The 18582-nt window shown below is 44.4% G+C and overlaps 1 non-coding gene and 1 pseudogene across 1 annotated transcript; both read left to right on the forward strand.

Moving 5' to 3' along the window:
• Positions 1 to 9577: 9577 nt before the first annotated feature.
• TRNAV-CAC lies at positions 9578 to 9650 on the forward strand. Its single transcript has one exon. It is a non-coding gene; the product is annotated as a tRNA-Val (tRNA).
• Positions 9651 to 9659: 9 nt separating this feature from the next.
• Positions 9660 to 9776, forward strand: LOC111729966 (annotated as a pseudogene).
• The last annotated feature ends 8806 nt before the right edge of the window (positions 9777 to 18582 follow it).

Below are 18582 nucleotides of genomic sequence, written 5' to 3' on the forward strand. Positions count from 1 at the left end.
AGTTAAGTCCCGTCTCCTCTCCAAGGCTTGCTTTCCTGGCATGGAAGTTCTGAGTGATTAACAAAGCGTTGGGGCTTCTCGGGGAGGAGAGCGCCAACCATGGGCCCCCGATGCTGCTGTGGAGTACCTCGGGCTGGGATGCCCGCCTGCCAAGGAGCGTTTCTCCCTGCCACGTGATCAGGCCACCCAGAAATAACTGGGGGCCGCGTGGCGTGTGTGGAGGGCTCCCTTTCAGCCTGCGGACAAGCCGCGGGGTCCCACGTTACCCTCCCAGGTGTACGCCCGGGGCGCAGTTAGAGCTGGCTCACCTCGAGCCACCTACTGGGCTGAGCGACACGTGCAGAAAACTGTCCTCGGGGCCACGGAGGTTAAAACGGTTAGTGTCCTGCTCCTTGGTGTGCACGAGGCCGGGCGCAGAAAGCACCCTCTGTCCACAGCCGAGCTGTCCCCTCCGACACTGGCCGCTTGGGTCGGGCTGCGTCCACCCAGGGGGCTAGTGGCACAGACCCCGAGGTCTCTGCATCCGCGAGACAGAGTGTGGTCAGGGCGGCGACCCTGCCGTGTCCCCAGGAGCAGCGGCGCCTGCGCGCAGGGGTCTGCGCCCCACCGCGCTGTGTCGCCCGTCGGGTGCCCGCGACGCCGGCATTCGTGCAAAGCCCCCCGGGCTGCTGTCTGGGGCCCGACGCCCACCCCTCTCCCACCTCTGCTTGAGCATGGTGCTGGCAGCGAGACCCCAAACGAGGAACGCGCGGTGGCCACCAACGTCACGCCTTCCCACGCTACACGGGAAAACACCGGCCTGCGTCAGCCTCCAAGCCACCCTGTCAAAACGCCACTCGCCGCGAAGTCACAGGCCCGCTGGGCCCCCACAGCAGCACCTGTCATTCTGTGTGCTGTTCTCACCCCTCCGCATTGTATTCTATTTCTCGATGTCCCCTGTGCCCGGGCCAAATGTCGTCGGGGGCTTTAAGGGGCTGAGTAAATAGCACGCGTCTTTAGAAAGTGCACTTTGAATAAACTGGGTGATAAAACAACGAACCGGCAGACGGATGAGACAAAGCTATGTTCATATGCTTTACCCCTCTGATCCTCCCTCAAACTCCGCGTCCCACTGTGACACGTCCCGAGTCCCCTTGCTACTCGATGACATCGTGCCAAGGATTTTCCCCTCTCCTTTCTGCCTTTATTTATTCGTCAAAAAATATTAAGTATCTGTTTTTATTACAGATGCCTTTTAAGTGTTGGAGACACAGAGCGCGTGGAATCAGCACGAAGCGCCGTCTCCGTGAGGTTGATAATTTAGGGGTGGGGGAGATGCAGACAAAAAAAGAACGAATATTTACGTAAAATGTTAAAAGAAGACATTCTGTATGGAGAGAGATGAGGCATGATGGGAATATCTTCATTCTACACGGAGCATCAGACGGACCCAGCTGAGCGGGAGACGCTTCGTCAAAGACCCGAGGAGCCTGGCGTGCAGTGCGCAGGGCTCGCCGTAGGAAGGCTCCAGGCGGGGCCAGCAGGCGCGCGCAGAGCCCCGAGGAGCGGCATGTGCCTGGTGCGCAGGAGGCGACAGCCCGTCGGAGTGAGACGCGGAGCACTGGAGAGCATCGCACAGGGCCTGGCACACTCTGCACGTTTTCAAAAGGTCGTTCTGATCCCCGGGGGAAGCACAGACTTCAGGGGAAGGGCGGAAACTGGGTTTTCTGGCATGAAAACGGAGATACTGATGACGCAGCTCGTCCAAGGATCCAGGCAAGAAACGATAGTGGCCTGGACCAACCCGGTGGCAGCAAAAGTGATGAGAAGTCATTGGACAAAATCTGCACCCAGGACTACAGGGACAGTGCACCTGTGCCCGCCAGTGGCCACTTACACACAGACGCCTGGTGAGTGGGGCCGGGGAGCCGCCCTCCCCAGGCCCGCGGCTGCGTGATGCTGGGCGGTGGCTGTTACGCACACATGCACCCCCGGAGAGCCGGACCCCAGCACCCGCTGCCACTCGCTCCGTGCTCGATGTGTTCTTTAAAAACCAATAAAAGTCAGCACTTTGCTAACCTAAGTTACCGCAGAACTACATGAAACGTTTATAGGAACATACAGACCCAGGCATTATCTGACACACAGATTATGCTAAGACCCTCTACGTAGGGCCGAGTTAGTTCGGTTTTGTCACCTGAAAACAAATTGAATTGCATGCCTTTTCCTTTTAGTTTAATGTACAAACATATCTCAGAAATAATCGCACCGATTTTTAAAATCCCTACATGTTAGGTTATGTTCTTGTCCAAATTTCGTCCATCATAAAAGCAATAATGCCTTTGTAAAATGTCCCTAAACTCCTCGTTGATGTAGGTCGGCTTGCCTTTTCCTACTGGTGTTGTCACCATCCCTCATTACCTATCAACAGAAAATTGCGCTTGTTCGAAGCCTATTCATTTCATCATCTAATTAATTAAGAAGCTAATGAATATCAGGCACCTTTTGGCCTCTGCGACACTTCCTTCCCGAAGACACTGTCATTTACTCTCATTGTTATTAACGGTCTTTGAACTTTAGTTCTTTTTAATGTCAAAACTCATATTTAACCCACATTAGATTAATTTTTCAGGTGCCACTTCATCCGAAGGTTATTACATTAATTATCGCTTAGAAACCTTTCATTGACTTCTGGTGTCTGAGGTGCATTTGTTTTTGACTATCTCAAATTCCAGGCAGGTGTGGCCATTCGAAAATGTGCCAGGCACTCCCGTTCTCAGCTATTTTTGTAATTGCCTAAAGTTTCGTGTTTAACGCAGCGGACTTTGAACGTAACTCTCCATCGGTCGCGGAGGGTTTCCTGGGAATTCCCACGACATCACTGACTTCACACAAACCTGGCTATGTCTTAAGCATGTCAGGCCTCCCACCCATTTCTCTTTATATTGCTTTTTCTTTTTTATGTGGAAATTCTTTCCCAGGCCTCGTATCTCTGGGAATTTCGGGGTAGTGCTGTCCTCGCTCCCCGCTGCTTCTTCCAGATAATATAGTTCTCTCTTTTTACGTGATCCAGTCCTGCGCTAAGAATCACACCTCTGCACGCCATCTCAGTTCCCCTGCCACGGGCTGTCACCGTGACGGTCCCTAAAGAACCACCTCCCCGTATCCTTATTTTGTGCACTCTGTCCCGCACAGACTTTGGCCTTGACCGTGTGATTTATTTTTGCCATTGGGACCTTAGCAAACGTGATGCAAGCAAAGGCTTGGACAGCCCTTGCTCCCTGGGACTGGTGTTCTCTCTCTCTCTTGTGTTTTTAGGATCCAGTCATCATGTGGAGAAGCCCAAGTTAGCCGGCTGGAAGCCTGCGGCCCAGCCAACAGCCCACAGCAATGGCCAGCTCCGTAAGTCAGGTCACCTTCATCATCCATCCCAATCACCTTCATCATCCATCCCAATGCCAGTCGGTTCCATCTGCACTGGTGGTTCCAGGTATGACCAAGAGAACGGCCCGGACCAATACATTTGCCCAGAGAATTATAAACAAATGAAAGAGTTGGTAGTTGTTTTAAGCCACCAAGTTTTCACACTCATGCAGTAAGAACTAAGAATCATATTTTGATGGAAAGTAGAGGTATCCCGTAGGAGCTACCTTTTTCTCTCCGTCGCAGTGGATGAGACCCCCGGCATCTACGGCATACACTCCCTCCCTGTGTCGAAGTGCAGAGAAGCATCGATCTTCCCCTCAGACTCTGCTTCTCCAGCAGAGCTCTGCGTCCCAACTCTGTCGTCCGCTCTCTCCTCCTTCGCCGTGTTCTACTAAACTGCTCCTCCCCAATACCGATTTTTCCACAAGCCCAGTCCTCACCACGCCTTACGAAGATCTCATTTTTAGTTGCTTAAATCCATTTATTCCTAACATTTTCAACGTCCGGTCCAAAGGGAGCTCTGGTACAAACTTAGAAAATGTTTAGCTAACAAAAGAAGCAAAAGATCCAAGAAGAGCTTGTCCCACCTCTGGGGGCGGTTCTCCAGACGCCAGTGTCTGAGATTTATTATTAACGTGCCCCGATGGGAAGAGAAGCACACCGAGGGCAAAATGTGCAGATGAGGGACAATTTAACATAGACCTCTTCAACGTCGAAGCACAGAGAAACCATGAAAGGTGGCCAGGCTTTAGTCTCGTTATGCAAATGAAATAAAATGACCCGGAGACCGGACAGCCCTTAGCGGGTACCCCAAGGGAGATGAAGTCCTCATGAGACAGGACACTTAACGAATGCTCCCGAGCCTCCCCAGCCCCGTCTTCCTGACAAGGGTTGACAGTGCAGGGAAGCGCGCTCCCTTTCACCCGCCCTTGGCAAATATCGGGTCCTGGCCGTGGGGCAGAGCGTCAGATTGCAGCTGGGCGAAGAACGGACCTCAGCAAAATGAGGGGCGAGCGTGAGAAAGTGCAGCGTTGAGAACATCGAGAAGGGGCTGCGACATTAAGTATGAACGAGACAAAAAAAGGAACCCGACTTGTTAGTTTGGCACATCATTAACAGTAGAAACGAAAGCATCTTAGCAGGTGCACAAACACTGGCGTATTTCAACCACCGATGCTTACAGTTTCTCTAATATTTATTATATTTTCGATATAGTTGGATTCATATCGCCTGTAGTTATTACTATTTTTCTTATGTGTTGTCCTTGTGTTTCATTCCTGCCTTTGCCTTTTTATGCCTGTTTTGGTTTTAACTAAGCATTTTCTGTAACTGGATTCTCTCCCCTTCGACAGCAGTGTAAACATTACTCTTCATTATTTATTTATTCTTACATTTGAAGCGCTTGCCCTAGAGGTTGCAATATACATCGGTAACTGGCCCAAGCCCACTTTCCAATAACACTGCTTCATAGTTAGTGCAAATACCTTATAATAAAAGAATAGATATTGCTAATCCCCCTGTGATGTCCCTTGTACCTTTGCTGTCGCTAACATCACGTGTAATCGCCTGCATATAACATGCGTAAATATATGCATATATGTGCATGCGTAATCAAGTACATTTGATGATATTACTTAAACGAACTATTATATGTTAAATCAATTACAAATAAGAGAAATAAAAGTTCTTATTTTACCTTGGCTTATTCTCTGATGCTTTTCTTTCTCATGTAGATCCCGTCTCTGGGGAGAACTTGCTTCAACATTTTTTGCAGGACTAGACTACGAGCAACAAATCCCCTTGATTCTTGTATGTCTGAGAAAGCCTTTATTCTCATTCTCTAAGAAGAATAGTTCACAGGGTACGAAATTCTAGGTTGTTTTTCTTTTTCTCTCAACATTTTAAATATTTCTTTACGTTCTCTTCTTGCTTGCACGTTTTCTATGGAGACGTTAGATTTCATTCACATTTTATCTTCTATAGAAAAGGTGTCCCACCCCCGATTCTTTCAAGATATTTTCCTTTGTCTTGGATTTTCCGAAGTTTGAATATAATATACGTAAGTGTAGTTATCAGCACTTTTTTTTTTCTTCTTGTTTTCTGAGTTCCCTGGATCTGTGGTTTCAAGTCTGAAGAGAATTTAGGGCAATTCTCAGTCACCGTTGCTTCAAATATTGCTCCGTCGCTTCCTCCTCTGGGCGTCCCAGTTCCATGGTGCACATTTCACAGTCACCCCGCGGTTCTTCGATCCTCTGTTTCACGTTTACCACCCTCTTTCCTTCTCTGTGCTTTGCATATTTGGAATTTTCTGTTGACGAGCTCACTGCCTTCAGCCATTTTCCAGTCGACTTAGGAATCAGTCAAAGGCACTCTTCACATCTGTTACAGTGTTCTGATCTCTGCTCTTTATTTTCGGTTCTGAGAGTTTTCAGATCTCTGCTTACGTTGCCCATCTGTTCTTGCATGCTGTATATATATTTTTTTTCTTTAAAGAACTTGGCATTTTAATCATAGCTGTTTTGTATTTTTGGCCTTATAACTCCGAAATCACTGCCGTAAATAATTCTGGTTCTGATACTTTTTTCTTCAAATTGTACTTTCTGCCTTTTACTATGTTTTAAAATTTTGTGTCAAAAGACAAACATGAGGTTCCTGGGTCTGCTTCCAGCAGATGCTTCTGCTCGTGGGTTTCTGCTCCAGTCCTTTGTGACAGTGTATCTGCCTGTCTCTCTCTAATGTCAGGGGCTGTAGATGACCCTATAACCTTACTTCCCTGATGAATCTAAAAATAGTTGTTGGTTTTTAGTTCATTTAGTTTTTAGTTGTTCTTAGGATGGAATGATGACTTCTGAGATCATTATATTCCGTTAAATCCTTAAAAACCCCTAGTATAGTAATCACAGATTTGTTTGTTCGTTTTTTAATTCTTAGGCTGATAATTCCAACAGCACTGATGTATCTGGTTCTGATATTTGTTTAGTCTCTTGGCACAGTACATTCTGCTTTTTAGTTTTAGCACACCTTGAATTTTCTTTTACTAGCCAGACAGTAATAGACCAGGTAGAAGGAACTGCGGTAAGTAGACCTTTACTGATGCAGTGACCAGGTGTGGAGAGAAATCACATTCTGTGTTTTTATGATGAGGCCTCAGTCTTTGGCTGAGCCTGTAACCGGAACTGTGAAATTCACCAGTTGCTCTAGTTTTTTCTTCTCCTTGAAGTGGGACAGAATGGCTAAAAGAAGCTGGAGTTGGGCCATTCCCTTCCCCCAGGTGACTTAGGCACTGGTGAAACCCCAGCAAGTCAGGTTCTTATAAAACAGCTTCTCCTAAGGGCAGCCTTGTTAAGAAACAAATTCTGTGGAGTATTTCAAAATGACTGTTCCCCTTCATGTGTCACCCTGTTGAAGGTGATTTATTAGACTCTGAGTATTTGGGATATTGCATCATAAAGATCTAAGCAGAGTTCCACCCGCTTCCGCTTCCATTAGGCGGAGGTGGTTTACCTGCTCCCCGCTCAGCCCCGTGGACGTGACTTCGGCAAGGGAGTGGAGACGTTGCCCGCCTCCGCTGGGCAGGGCATGCTCTCTTCATCTCTCTGTTTAGCTCACCTGGTGCTGCTTTGCCCAGGCTGTTGGAGCACCGCTGGCTGCCATCAAAGGGGGCATGAAAGCAAAGCAGCCCACTCATTTTTGCTGACACCACCAGAGGGAGATCTCCGAGGACTTTGGCTGTCCCCACGAGCCAGGTGCTGGGGTGGAAAACCAGCTCTCAGGTCAGCTCTGCTGAGACCAGGGAGTGGCGAGGGGCGCTGGGCATCAGCGTTCAGAGGGAGAGGGGTGGGCATCACTGAAATGGTTCTCTGCGCTGGGGACCACCCTTCCTAACTGTCTGGCCAGGCAACGGACTTTTCGTGGCACTTTTTTTACTATGCTTGTTGGTGAATCCAGCCTGGAGGCTTCTGGGCGCCACGTCTGGTGCACGTGAGAGGCAGAAAGATAATCCATGAGACACACCTTGGCATCGTTCCTGAGGTCCCGTGTCCCCAAGCAGCCCCTGCTCCTCCCACCCTTCAGAGCCCTTCTACATCTGTCCTTGTGCTACGTTCAGAGATTTTCAGTTGTAAGGGGAAAATTTGGGAGAAAGAGGGGTACTCTGTTTTGACCGGAAACAGAATTCTTATGTTTTTCTAAAAATAAATAATAATTGTCTTTTCTATAATTGCAGTCATCATTAAAACAATCTTAGGTCATGGAGACACAGTAGAGCTTTTCAGCCTCTATGCATTCATTTTTGCATTTTCCACATGGCTTCCCACATGGTGAGAATTTAGTAAATAATTCTTGGATCAATTCATGATGAGTCCTCCTAATGATATCTGGATTTTAGAGAATTTACACAGAATTTTTTTTCAACTGGCAGTTTTAATGTTATTAAAAAAAAAAAAAAAACCCTCACATATAGTTGGGCACTAGCTGGAAAACTGAATTTTTATCTGTAATTGTATTCCCATAAAGAGTCGCAAGCAAATTCACTTTTTACCTGAAGACTTTTTCCTTAGCAACAGTAACCGGATTAAAATTTTCCATTTTTGGAAGAAGGCGAGTAGGGAGCAAGAGGGAGCGAGGACGTTTGTGGGGACAGAAAGTGGGGGGGGGACAACGCCAACGTCATGGTCTTTTGAACCAGACACGTGTGAATTCGAACCCATCGGCTGACTGTCTGAAGGTAATTTATTACGCCCTTCAGTTCGATTTCTTCAATTCGCAAATCAGAATAATCATTTGAAACACTTTGCATACAGCAACGCTTTCTCTCCCTAAACCACACTCTCACCAGGACCTTTCTGTCGCTTTGTGGGGGACATGGTTTATGTCTGACTCGCTTTCACTCTCTGGGGACACCCTGAGGACCCCTGAATACTCAGCAGCAACTCCGTGTGGTCACAAACACTGCAATAGACTGAGAACAAACGTCTGTAAAGCATCTGCCTACAATATGCACATCGCCCCACAGATAAACCACTTAGAGAACGAAAAACATCTTGTGTTTTATGACTACTCTTGTTACTACAAAAATATGCAACTCAGTGAAAAACAAAACCAAACAAAAAACGGAAGCCTGCAAAGTCCTTCCTTGAAGAGTTTTCTCGTGCTGTCCAGGAGACTTTACCACAGGACGGATGATAAAAGCAGAGCCAGGCTCGTTTCCAGTAACTTAATGAGTTTTCCCAGCTGCTATGACGAGCAAAGTCTTCTTAAACAGGAAGACAGAGTTACTGTGACAACCTGTGCCGATTTTTATCTTCTGACGAGTCGTCTGGAGTGCACACTAACACACTTGCTCAGACGCTGCCTTTCTAGCATGTAAATTACGGCCATTGGAAAAGCACATTCGCTCACAATACCATCGGTCCTCCCGTGTTTAAACACCACCCTGCATTTAATACTGTGGCGGTTGTGAATAACTGCCTGCAGGTCACCTGACGAAGCTACACTTGCTGCATTATTACCAATTGCAGGGGTAATTCTTCAAATGCTTTTCTGGTATAACTCTCTTTCACCTTCTCTTAAAAAAGTGCCCGAACATAAAAAGGAACAATAAATACTCCGGGCTACAATAAAAACTTAATTTGCTCATTCTAAATGTAAATTTACATAGATTGCTGAGATAAAATTGGCATTTTAATTATAGATTGCGAGGGGAAAAGGCCATATTTCATCGACTATTTCCAAGTTATTGCATTTAAATGGCATTGCACACAGAGTAGCCCAATCAGTCATTCCTGGAAGCTTGATGATCTTGGATAAATGTGGAAATTTGCACTTCTAAATAATTAGTTTAAGTGTCATTAAGCCTTTAAAACCCATTTCTGCTTATTATAGTTTACATATTAAAATGTATTTACTGAGGCTTCGGATATTTCAAGTGTGAGAGAAAAAGGCCAGGCAATAGATTAGAAGCGTATTAAGCTACCAGCGTCCCAACCGATGCAAACCTGGAACTGCCTGCCTCTGATTCGGTGGCCTTTCCCTGGTCCCTGGGGCCTTCCTCCCCCTGTACCAGAGGATGGGGAGTCTAGAAGAGAGTCATTTCCTCTGAACACGTGGCCATGCTCCTGATCAACATCTGGAAAACGACGAGAAAAAGTCCATGCAAAGACTTGCAGGATGTGGCTCCATGGCGTAGCGGTGAGCATGTCTGCTTCACACGCAGAAGGTCCTGGGTTCAAACCCCGATGGAGCCACAGTCCATGGTCTACGGTCACGCCACCCTGAACTAGCCCGATGTCTGAATCTCGGAAGCTAAGCAGGGTCGGGCCTGGTTAGTACTTGGATGGGAGACCACCTAGGAAGAACAGGTGCTGTAGGCATAAATAATAATAATAATAATAAAAGAAAAAAGAAGACTTGTAAACTTTTTAAGAGCTCCCAGTGCGTGAGGCTGGCCACGCATGCCCGTCGTCATCTTGTTCCTGTCTGCTGAAAGGCAAAAGCAACGTTGTTTCTCAAAACTTCACCGCAAACTGACCTCTGGGTAATAATTTCCACTTCTCTCAATTGTCACAGAAATAGCCAGGAAAAACACCAAAACGATGTAAAAGCTCGCATGCTTGGACTGAAGAGGTCTGGCATAATGATAACAGTAAATATAATAGTAAACATTATTCATAAGTTAAATGAAAATAAATTAATGAAACTTTGTCGAGGAAGAGAGAAAAAACTTGAATTTCTTTATTTCATTAGGAAAAAACCCACGAGATTACAATCAGAAAAAAAACTGTTGAAAATGATTTTGAAAAAAAATGCCTGTAATGACCAGTATCTTTTAAAAAAATAGTCTTTAAATCCTTCCAATTCTGGGATTTTTTTTTTTTTAATCAACAATGACTAAAAATGTGAAAGATAAAAAATACTGATTCTTGAATTATATCAGAGATAAATTTGAATGGAAAAATCCAAAAGAGAGAAGAACAAAACTTTTGGTAACAGAATTCAAATACATGATGTTTATAAAATTTATACCTAAAGCAAAGTTATATGAGATTATTTCCCAAATGTATGATTGTCAAAACTATATCATTTATAGAGTAAAGAAATATATAATTACCATAATACTCCTCAGACCAAATAAAATTTAAAAAATAGATAGACCAAAGAAAATTCTTTTATGTTGTTGTTGAATAAGTTTCAGCGTGAATACAAAAGCACAGACAGAAAATATGACACTCGACACGCATGTCGAAATTGTTAAAAAGAGAAGGTAGAATAAAAGACTTTGTTAATACAGTCATGTGCCATAAAGCGCCATTTTGGTCAAGGATGAGCTGCATAAATAATGGTGTATAATGAAGCCGGACATTTTCTATCACGGAATGACATCATAGCAGTCATAACGTGATAGCGCGATGCATCACCCAGACGCTCGCCACGGTCTCCCAACTGCCTGTGGCACGCAGCACGGTAATGCGCAGCGCAGCTTGGTAGCCTAGGTGTGGCTTTGCTGGGTCATGTGGTGACTCTATGTTTTCCAAAGAGGCTGCGGCACTTACACACCCACCAGCGGTGTGAGTGTCCCGATTTCTCTACACCTCACCAACACTTGTTACCTGACTCATTGACCATAGCCATCCTAATGTGTGTGAAGTGGTATTTCATCATGGTTTCGATTTGAGTTTTCCTGATGACTAGTGATGCCAAGCATTTTTCATATGTTCATTGGCCATTTCTATAATGCCCTTGGAGAGATGTCTGTTTAGGTACTTTGCCTCTTTCTTGAATGGGGTTATTTTTATATTATTGACTTTTAAGAGTTTTTATATATTATAAATGCAAGACCCTTATAAGGTCTTATAAAATATATGATTTGTATTTTTTTACATTCTGTGGGTTCCTTTTTCACCTTTTCAATGGCGCTTTACATTTTTAGCTTCTACATTTAGGTCTTTGATCCATTTTTCTTTAACTTTTGCATACGGTGTGAGGTAAGGATCCAACTTTATTCATTTGAATGTGTTTTTCCACATTCCGAACACCATGTTTCCCCTATCAAATGATCCTGTCATCCTTACAGAAAATCAGTTGACCAGAGTCGTATGGATTTAGTTCTAGGGTTTTGGTCCTATTTCATTGGTCTGTATGTCTATCCTTGTGCCGACATCATTATAAGGATTAATGCTGTTGCTTCGTAGCAAGTTTTGAAAACTGAAAGTGTGAGTCTTCTGACTTTGTTTTTCACATTCAGAATCGTTTTAACTGCCCCGAGTTCCTTGTTCTTCCTTCTGAATTTTGGAATCACTGTGTTAATTTCTACAAACGAGTCATCTGGGATTTTGACAGAGACCCTGTGCAGAATCTGTAGATCAGCTGGCACGCAGTGCCATCGTAATGTTGCTAAAGCTTCCTACCCATAAATATGGATTTTTTCCCTTTATATATATATATATATATATATATATATATAATATCATATATTATGCATCGTATACAATATATAATATAGTATAAATTATATACATATATAATTTTATTTCGATAAATTACCTATGGGGTAAAGCATATGCTGGAAAGAAATATAAAATTATATTCATTGAAACAGTTATGAAAAATAGAAGTAGAGATGTGCCTCCTTTTCTTTCTGGCTAGTTAAGTATTCTGAATCCCTCTAACAGTGTGCTTTTTCTAACACTCAAACTTAGTCACTCGTTGAGCTTCAGTAGTGACTGCTAATGCAGTTCCAATGAAAAAGTCATTTTAAGATATGCTTTTCAAGTCATATAAAATGTGGCATATCGTATTTCTTTCTTGAATCTTTCTTTCAAAGGAGGTTAAGATATTTTAAATCCCTTTTAAAGTGTATACTTCATATGCATCTTAAAATGTTATATGTTGGCGCATTAAGGGATTTTTATTGACAACAAAAAAGATGCATTTTATGCTTAAAAGCATATTCATCGCTATCAGGATCTGGATGCCCATTCATTATCTTTGTCTAGAATATATTAAGTCACTTTTATCCGCATGCCTCCAGGAATTAGTGGGGTTTTAGTTTGTCTTTGTTTTTTTTGTTTTGGTTTTTTGGTTTTTTGGTTTTGTTTTTTGAGCCCCAACATGATTTTCTTATTTTTTATCTTTGGATTTTTGCTTTTGATCCAAATAGGCAGATTTCTTCTTTAACCGACTTTTTAATAAAACTTTACCAAAGCGTAACATATCTAAAGCACGCAAATCTTAAGTGCACAGCATGACATTTTTACAAAGAACGTAACGTCATGAAATCGCCACCACGTCGCGTCGCGGACCTGCCCTTGCCCACCTCCCACATCCTCCCCCCCGGCTCTCTCCTTCTGGGTTCTCACCCTCTTTCCACCTTCTGCATCGCTCACCTTCCGAAGCTCCAGCAGCATCCTCATGGCGGCCCTGACCGCTTCCAGCACTGCCCTTCCGTATCCCAGAAGGGGCGTCCCACCGTGGATTTTTAACTCTGACATTTCATGACTCCTTTCTCAGAAATCTTTCCAATAGGATAATTATATTTCTGTCATGTTTTCATTTCACTCCGTCCGCTCATAACTTTATGCTCCTATGTCATAGTTAAAGTCTCCTTGCCTTTTCTTGAGAATGACCATTTCTTAAAAGTTTTTTTCTCACGCCTCTAAAATTTATGTTCGAAGATATTACTCTAACCTGAGTCTTTAGAAGAAATTCCAGTTTTTCACTCATGCAGTGTTTCTTCCTGGCTCCCATGTGGATGCTCCTGCACTCCGGTCCTGGAAAGAGTCTCTCCAGAAGGGGTGACTTCAGCAGACGGGACATGCGTCTGGACCTCGGTTAGTCTCCACCCCTCCTGCCAGACACAGGCCTGCGTGGAAGGCTGCTGACCGTGCCCTCATCTCTCCTGCAGGCCTAACGGGCTCTCAAGCCTTGAGTGAATGAAACTGCCTGTTTCTCTGGCACTTTGCATTGACGTAGGACGTGAAACCTGCGAGCCTCCTATCAGCTTCCTCTTTCGTTTTCCAGCACTTTATTTCTAGCAAGTTCGCCCTTCTAAATACATCCCTCTCCCATCGCTATTCACGATCCCTCTACTTTCTGGGTTTGAGTGTTCAGAGATTTGAAGTTGCTTAATAGAAAAAAAAACCTACCAATGAAGGAAATAGGAGTAGATGGAACTCGTAGGTCTTTCTCATGGATGTTGAGTGTGTTCCTTCACCTTCAAGATGTACTATGCACTAATGTCCATTCTAGATAAATTTTTCTAGTGTTATATTAAGAAGAAATTCTATTAGATCCTGCAATTGCCTGTCAATCGCTGTAATAACTATTCATATTTATGAGTTCGCTTTCATATTTCATTTCCTCTTCGGTATTCATTATGCGGGAAAATGACAAGCGGGTGACTCAGCTAAAGGTGTGAAAAGGGTCCGCGTGGTCTCACAAAGCCTTCTCCCCTGCCCCGCCAGCCGCGCGTGCCACACCGGGGAAGCAGCTGTGCTGTCGTTCTGAAGCCCGAACCTCGGCGAGAGATCTCGATGCTGCTTGAACAGCGGGCAGGTTACTCGCCACCATCTTTGAAGTGACAACAGCATCAGCACATCTGCTTCAGAGGGCTGTGGTCAGGGTTACACTAATCATAGAAAACACGAGACTCGGTGGCAACCAGTGAGCACCCACTAAGTGTTTTTAATTCGCCGTGACGAGGATTGCTTGATGCCTTCCGATAGAAGCTCTTCTACTGTCCCTAAACAATTTAGTCCCCAAAGGCTGTGTTTGCCTGCGGCCATCCGGAATAAAGGAAGCTTTTGCCAGGCTCCTTGCAGCTAGGTGTGTAACTAACTTCTGGACAACATGACGTGCATGGAAATAGTATATGCAACTTTTTGGAAGTGGACTCAGTGGGCAGAGGCGTACACTTTCTTCCTCCCACTGGCTGAATTGTAGATGCAATGGCTGGTGCTCCGGCATCCATATTGGACCTTACTGATGGAGAGGCGGCGATGTGAAATATAGCCGGGACAGTACCAGCGCTGTATACCAGCACCGACAGTGCATTTTACACAGGAAATGCAGTCTTTGTTTGAGGCCCTCTGCACTCTTGCTTTAATTTTCATCTAAATGGTGATGACTCAGTACTTACTTTATCTCCAGGCCAGACCTCTCCTCTGAAATCTGAGCCCGACATACTGGCATGTTCAGCTGAGTATCTGAAAGGTGTTTCAAATACGAAAGATACGACACCAAACTCATGATTTTTTTTTCCCCTGTCACCAAATCTAGCGTTGTTCCAGAGTTCCATATCACCAGAGACCCATCTTAAACAAGCAAGAAATTGGAGAATCTCCACAGACATCACCCGCCCCCCCAACTCTCTACATCAAGACTTTACGAAGTCTTCTTGATTTTATCTGCAAAATACTCTCTAATTTTCCTCCTCACCTTCTCAACCATTCATGAATTATCATGAATTAAAATTTCATGAATTATCTTCTAGATCTCCAGTTATTTTCCATGCTTAATGCTATTTTCTCCACAATATAGTTATTTAATATTTTTGATGAAGAAATGCCTTTCCGAGGCTCATAGCGTCAAGACCAAAATCGTTATCCCAGACTACATAGCCCTGTACTGTTTAGTGTCACGTTTTCCTCTGGCTCATCACGCATCGTGCTTTGCCTTACAGTCAGAACTCCAAACATATCGATCTCTTTGCTCCTGGAAAATTTCATGTTCCACTTAGTTACAACTGTCTAGCCATTGTCCATTCTCCGTGGAAGGTCTCCCCTGCTTGCCACCGGAAATATGCTGAAATGTAATATGACTCAGAAGCAAACACGGTGCAGCACAGGTGAGTTAAGGTGCAGGGAAGGGTGTGCCATCTGCCTTTCAGGACCTGGGAGAGCGCTGGAGCTCCCATGGGAAGGACATGGACAGATCTGTCCGGGTAGAAGCGTAACCGTTAGATAGGGGTGGCTCTCCAGCGAAAAGCCTTCCCCTTAAGACATTTGGGGAAACTGGAAAACAAGCTACGCCCACGGCCACAGGGATCTCAACCAGCCTTCCCCGTCCAGGGAGGTCTATATAAAAAACAGGTCTATATACCTAGCAGCAAAATGACCAATAACTCCTACCTGCACTCTGAAATATAAATAAACGTGGACCAGCACCAGCACGGACAAATTCAGCAGTGTGAAGGAGAAAGTCCAGGTCAGTGGATGATGGATGTTGGAGAGCCACAGATAATTCAGGGAGCAGAGGGGTGCGTTCTGGTGAGTCCCCGTTGTTTAGCTCCCACAAATCACCCGGGATGCTGAGCAGGCACAAACCCAGGTGCCAGGAATGGCCAGGATCTTTCTGGTAATAGTATGCTGAAAGCACTTTTTTTTCTCTCTCTCTTTAGAGTTTCTAAAAAATTAAAATTCAGACAGATTGCCAAATCATGGGCCATTGAATCTAGAGGCCAGAATTTTAGTTTCGGTAACTGAGCAAAATACACCCCTGCAATGTTAATTCTAGCCTCCAGTTTCTTGTATTGCGAAAGAGACCACAGTAACTAGCTAAGGCCAACACAATCCCTTCTCTTCAGGAGGGATTCAGGCAGTGGACTCATAACTCACCGCAAGCATTACTGCTGTCTGGCCAGGCAGGGCACACGTGGGGGCAGCGGGAAGGGCGTCGCTATGGGTGACGGTTCGCTGATTTCTCTGAGGGCTACGACTAACCACCATGCCCCCTCCCCCCTCCCGTCTCGCCCGCATTTGCCTACACTAACTTTAGCTGAAGGCCAAGACTTTGGCTCCTATAACAACCGAAGATTTATCTCAGATGCCCGGCTCCGAGCAGAAGTCGTCAACATGAGCGATGCTGCATGTTCCTCTTCCTGCTGTGAGATGCTCCAGCCCTCTTCGAAACCGCCTCTGTCTCAGAGAATGCAATAAGTCTGCAACGAATAGACACCTTATTCCAGCCACCTGATATTTTGTCCTACTATATTTGCGAAGCTTCAGCTTTGGTAGACCCCTGTCTCAAATACCGAGTCGCAAAAGGCAGCAGAGTAATCAGCTACTTCTCTCCAGAGCATCTGCTCTGCTTGTATCCTACCACGGTTAAGTCAGTTCCAAACTCTACATTATGCCACTCGCAAATCTAGTAATCGTACCAATGTTAGTTTTGCCGGGAGTGTTTCAGATCCCAGTAAGAGAAATCCATTACAAACTGGCTTATGCAAAACGAGAAATTTTGGCTCAGAGAACTTAAAAGAACAGGGACTTTGTAGCTTTGTCAGGAGGCTCTGACTGCTCATGGATGTCACCAGGGGACTGAGGGGAACGAGGAAACCCTTCTCTTAGATCTACTTGCCCCTGCGTTGCCCGGATTCGGTGGCTTGGACTGTCTCTGCATTTGGAGCACGACTCAGAGCCGATGGAGGTAACGAAGACCTTGTTGTTGATGATGGCGGAAGGCGAGAGACCCGGTCCCTTCTGGCTGTCGTGTTCCCCCTCAGAATGACTCTGACACAGTTTGGGTCCGATGAACTGGATCCCCCTGAAGGAATGAGACTGCTGTGGTGCCGCCGTGCCCGGTCCAGACTCATCTGCCCCTGCAGCCCGAGCTCTGGAACGATGGCCCCTGTGCAGTGAGAAGCAGGTCCTTACAGTTAGTAAGGCAAGGGAGATGAGGTGACGACTCTGGTACAGTGGTAAAGTGCTATTATTTAGAGCTACAGGGATCCCTGTGGACCTAAAAATGACTTAAAAGTGTTGCCTTTGGCGGGGGTTGGGGGAGACATTTCAGAAGAGATAGAGTGGGAGCTTTGCTGTTCATGACAGGTTCTACTGGTGGCATTTGATCTTCTGATCTTGTGTTCTCTGCAGGGGCTACATCAACATACATTTTAACGTAAAAAAGAATAAATGGGAGATTGGGTTGATTTATGAATTTGCAGGACCGAGCAGGCAGTCACACAGTAGAGATCCAAGTAGGAGGTATGCTTTTACATTTTCTGAAGCTAAATTTGCTGAATATTAGAGGAACGTAAGACTTACATAATTTGAGGCAAATATAATTGGGTCTTTGATTTTGGCTTTAAGCTAAACCGGAAGCAGCATATTAATAATATAGTGTTGTTCAGTTTAATCCTTGATTAAAGAAAATACAAAAAAAAAAATGGTAAACCAATCTCAGTTAAGATTATGATTGAAAAATATCTAAATTAAAATATGATAAAATTCAATTTGATGGTATATTAAAAAATAATCTACCAAGACCAAGTGGGATTTAAGCTAAGAATGCAAGGCTGATGTTATATTTGGGAATCTGTTTCTATAATACATCAAACCAACAAACATGTTATTATCTCAAAACTTATGCAATTAAATACAGTCCCTGATTAAAAAACAATAAGCAAAAACCTCTTAAGGGTGAGACACGAGAACACTTTCTTTTCATAATAAGTGATCTATATCTTCAATCATCATCGTTTTCCATGACAAAATCCTAGAGATGATACTTTTTAAACTAATTTTAATACTTTTAAAATTAGCAATGTTGATGATCATTAACATCTTTATCATTTTAAATGATTCTGAACTATACAGCCAATTAATAAGATATGAAATGAACACAGGATGCGTGATTACAATGAAAAGAATGGAAAACAGATTTGGAAATGCAACCGTCTATTTGGAACACTCGAGAAATTACTAAACGTTGAGAATTTAAATGAAAAAATTACACTAAACATAAAAATTATTTTAAACAAAGGTTAAGTGTCCAGGAGAGGTCATTTGTGAGACTTCAATCCCCACATTTTAGTATTTTATGACTACGGTTTTCATCGACGTTGTTTTTAAGTCGGCATCAGAAAAGTCCACACCAACGCTGTAATCCGAGGCAGTCTCTGACCTCGGCGGGTCTACCCGGGTGACTGCTGAGGATTGTTTATCCTCAGTAGCGTCTGCATGTGGCTGCGTTTCCTACGCTAGTCTTTCTTTTAGCAGAACTAACGCAAACCCACTGAGCATCTTTAGCTCTAAAGGCTCCATCATTTCTAAACAACGTATGAATACATCTCGAACTGCACACTCAAGCACCCACGTTCCCGCACATCCGTCTCTCCTTTTCTCAGCATGTAAAATGCTGGAGTTCTTTGCTATTTAGATATTTCGTGACCCCCTCATGTAA

This window comes from Pteropus vampyrus, unplaced genomic scaffold, assembly GCF_000151845.1.
Source record: "Pteropus vampyrus isolate Shadow unplaced genomic scaffold, Pvam_2.0 Scaffold293, whole genome shotgun sequence".
Taxonomy (NCBI): Eukaryota; Metazoa; Chordata; class Mammalia; order Chiroptera; family Pteropodidae; genus Pteropus; species Pteropus vampyrus.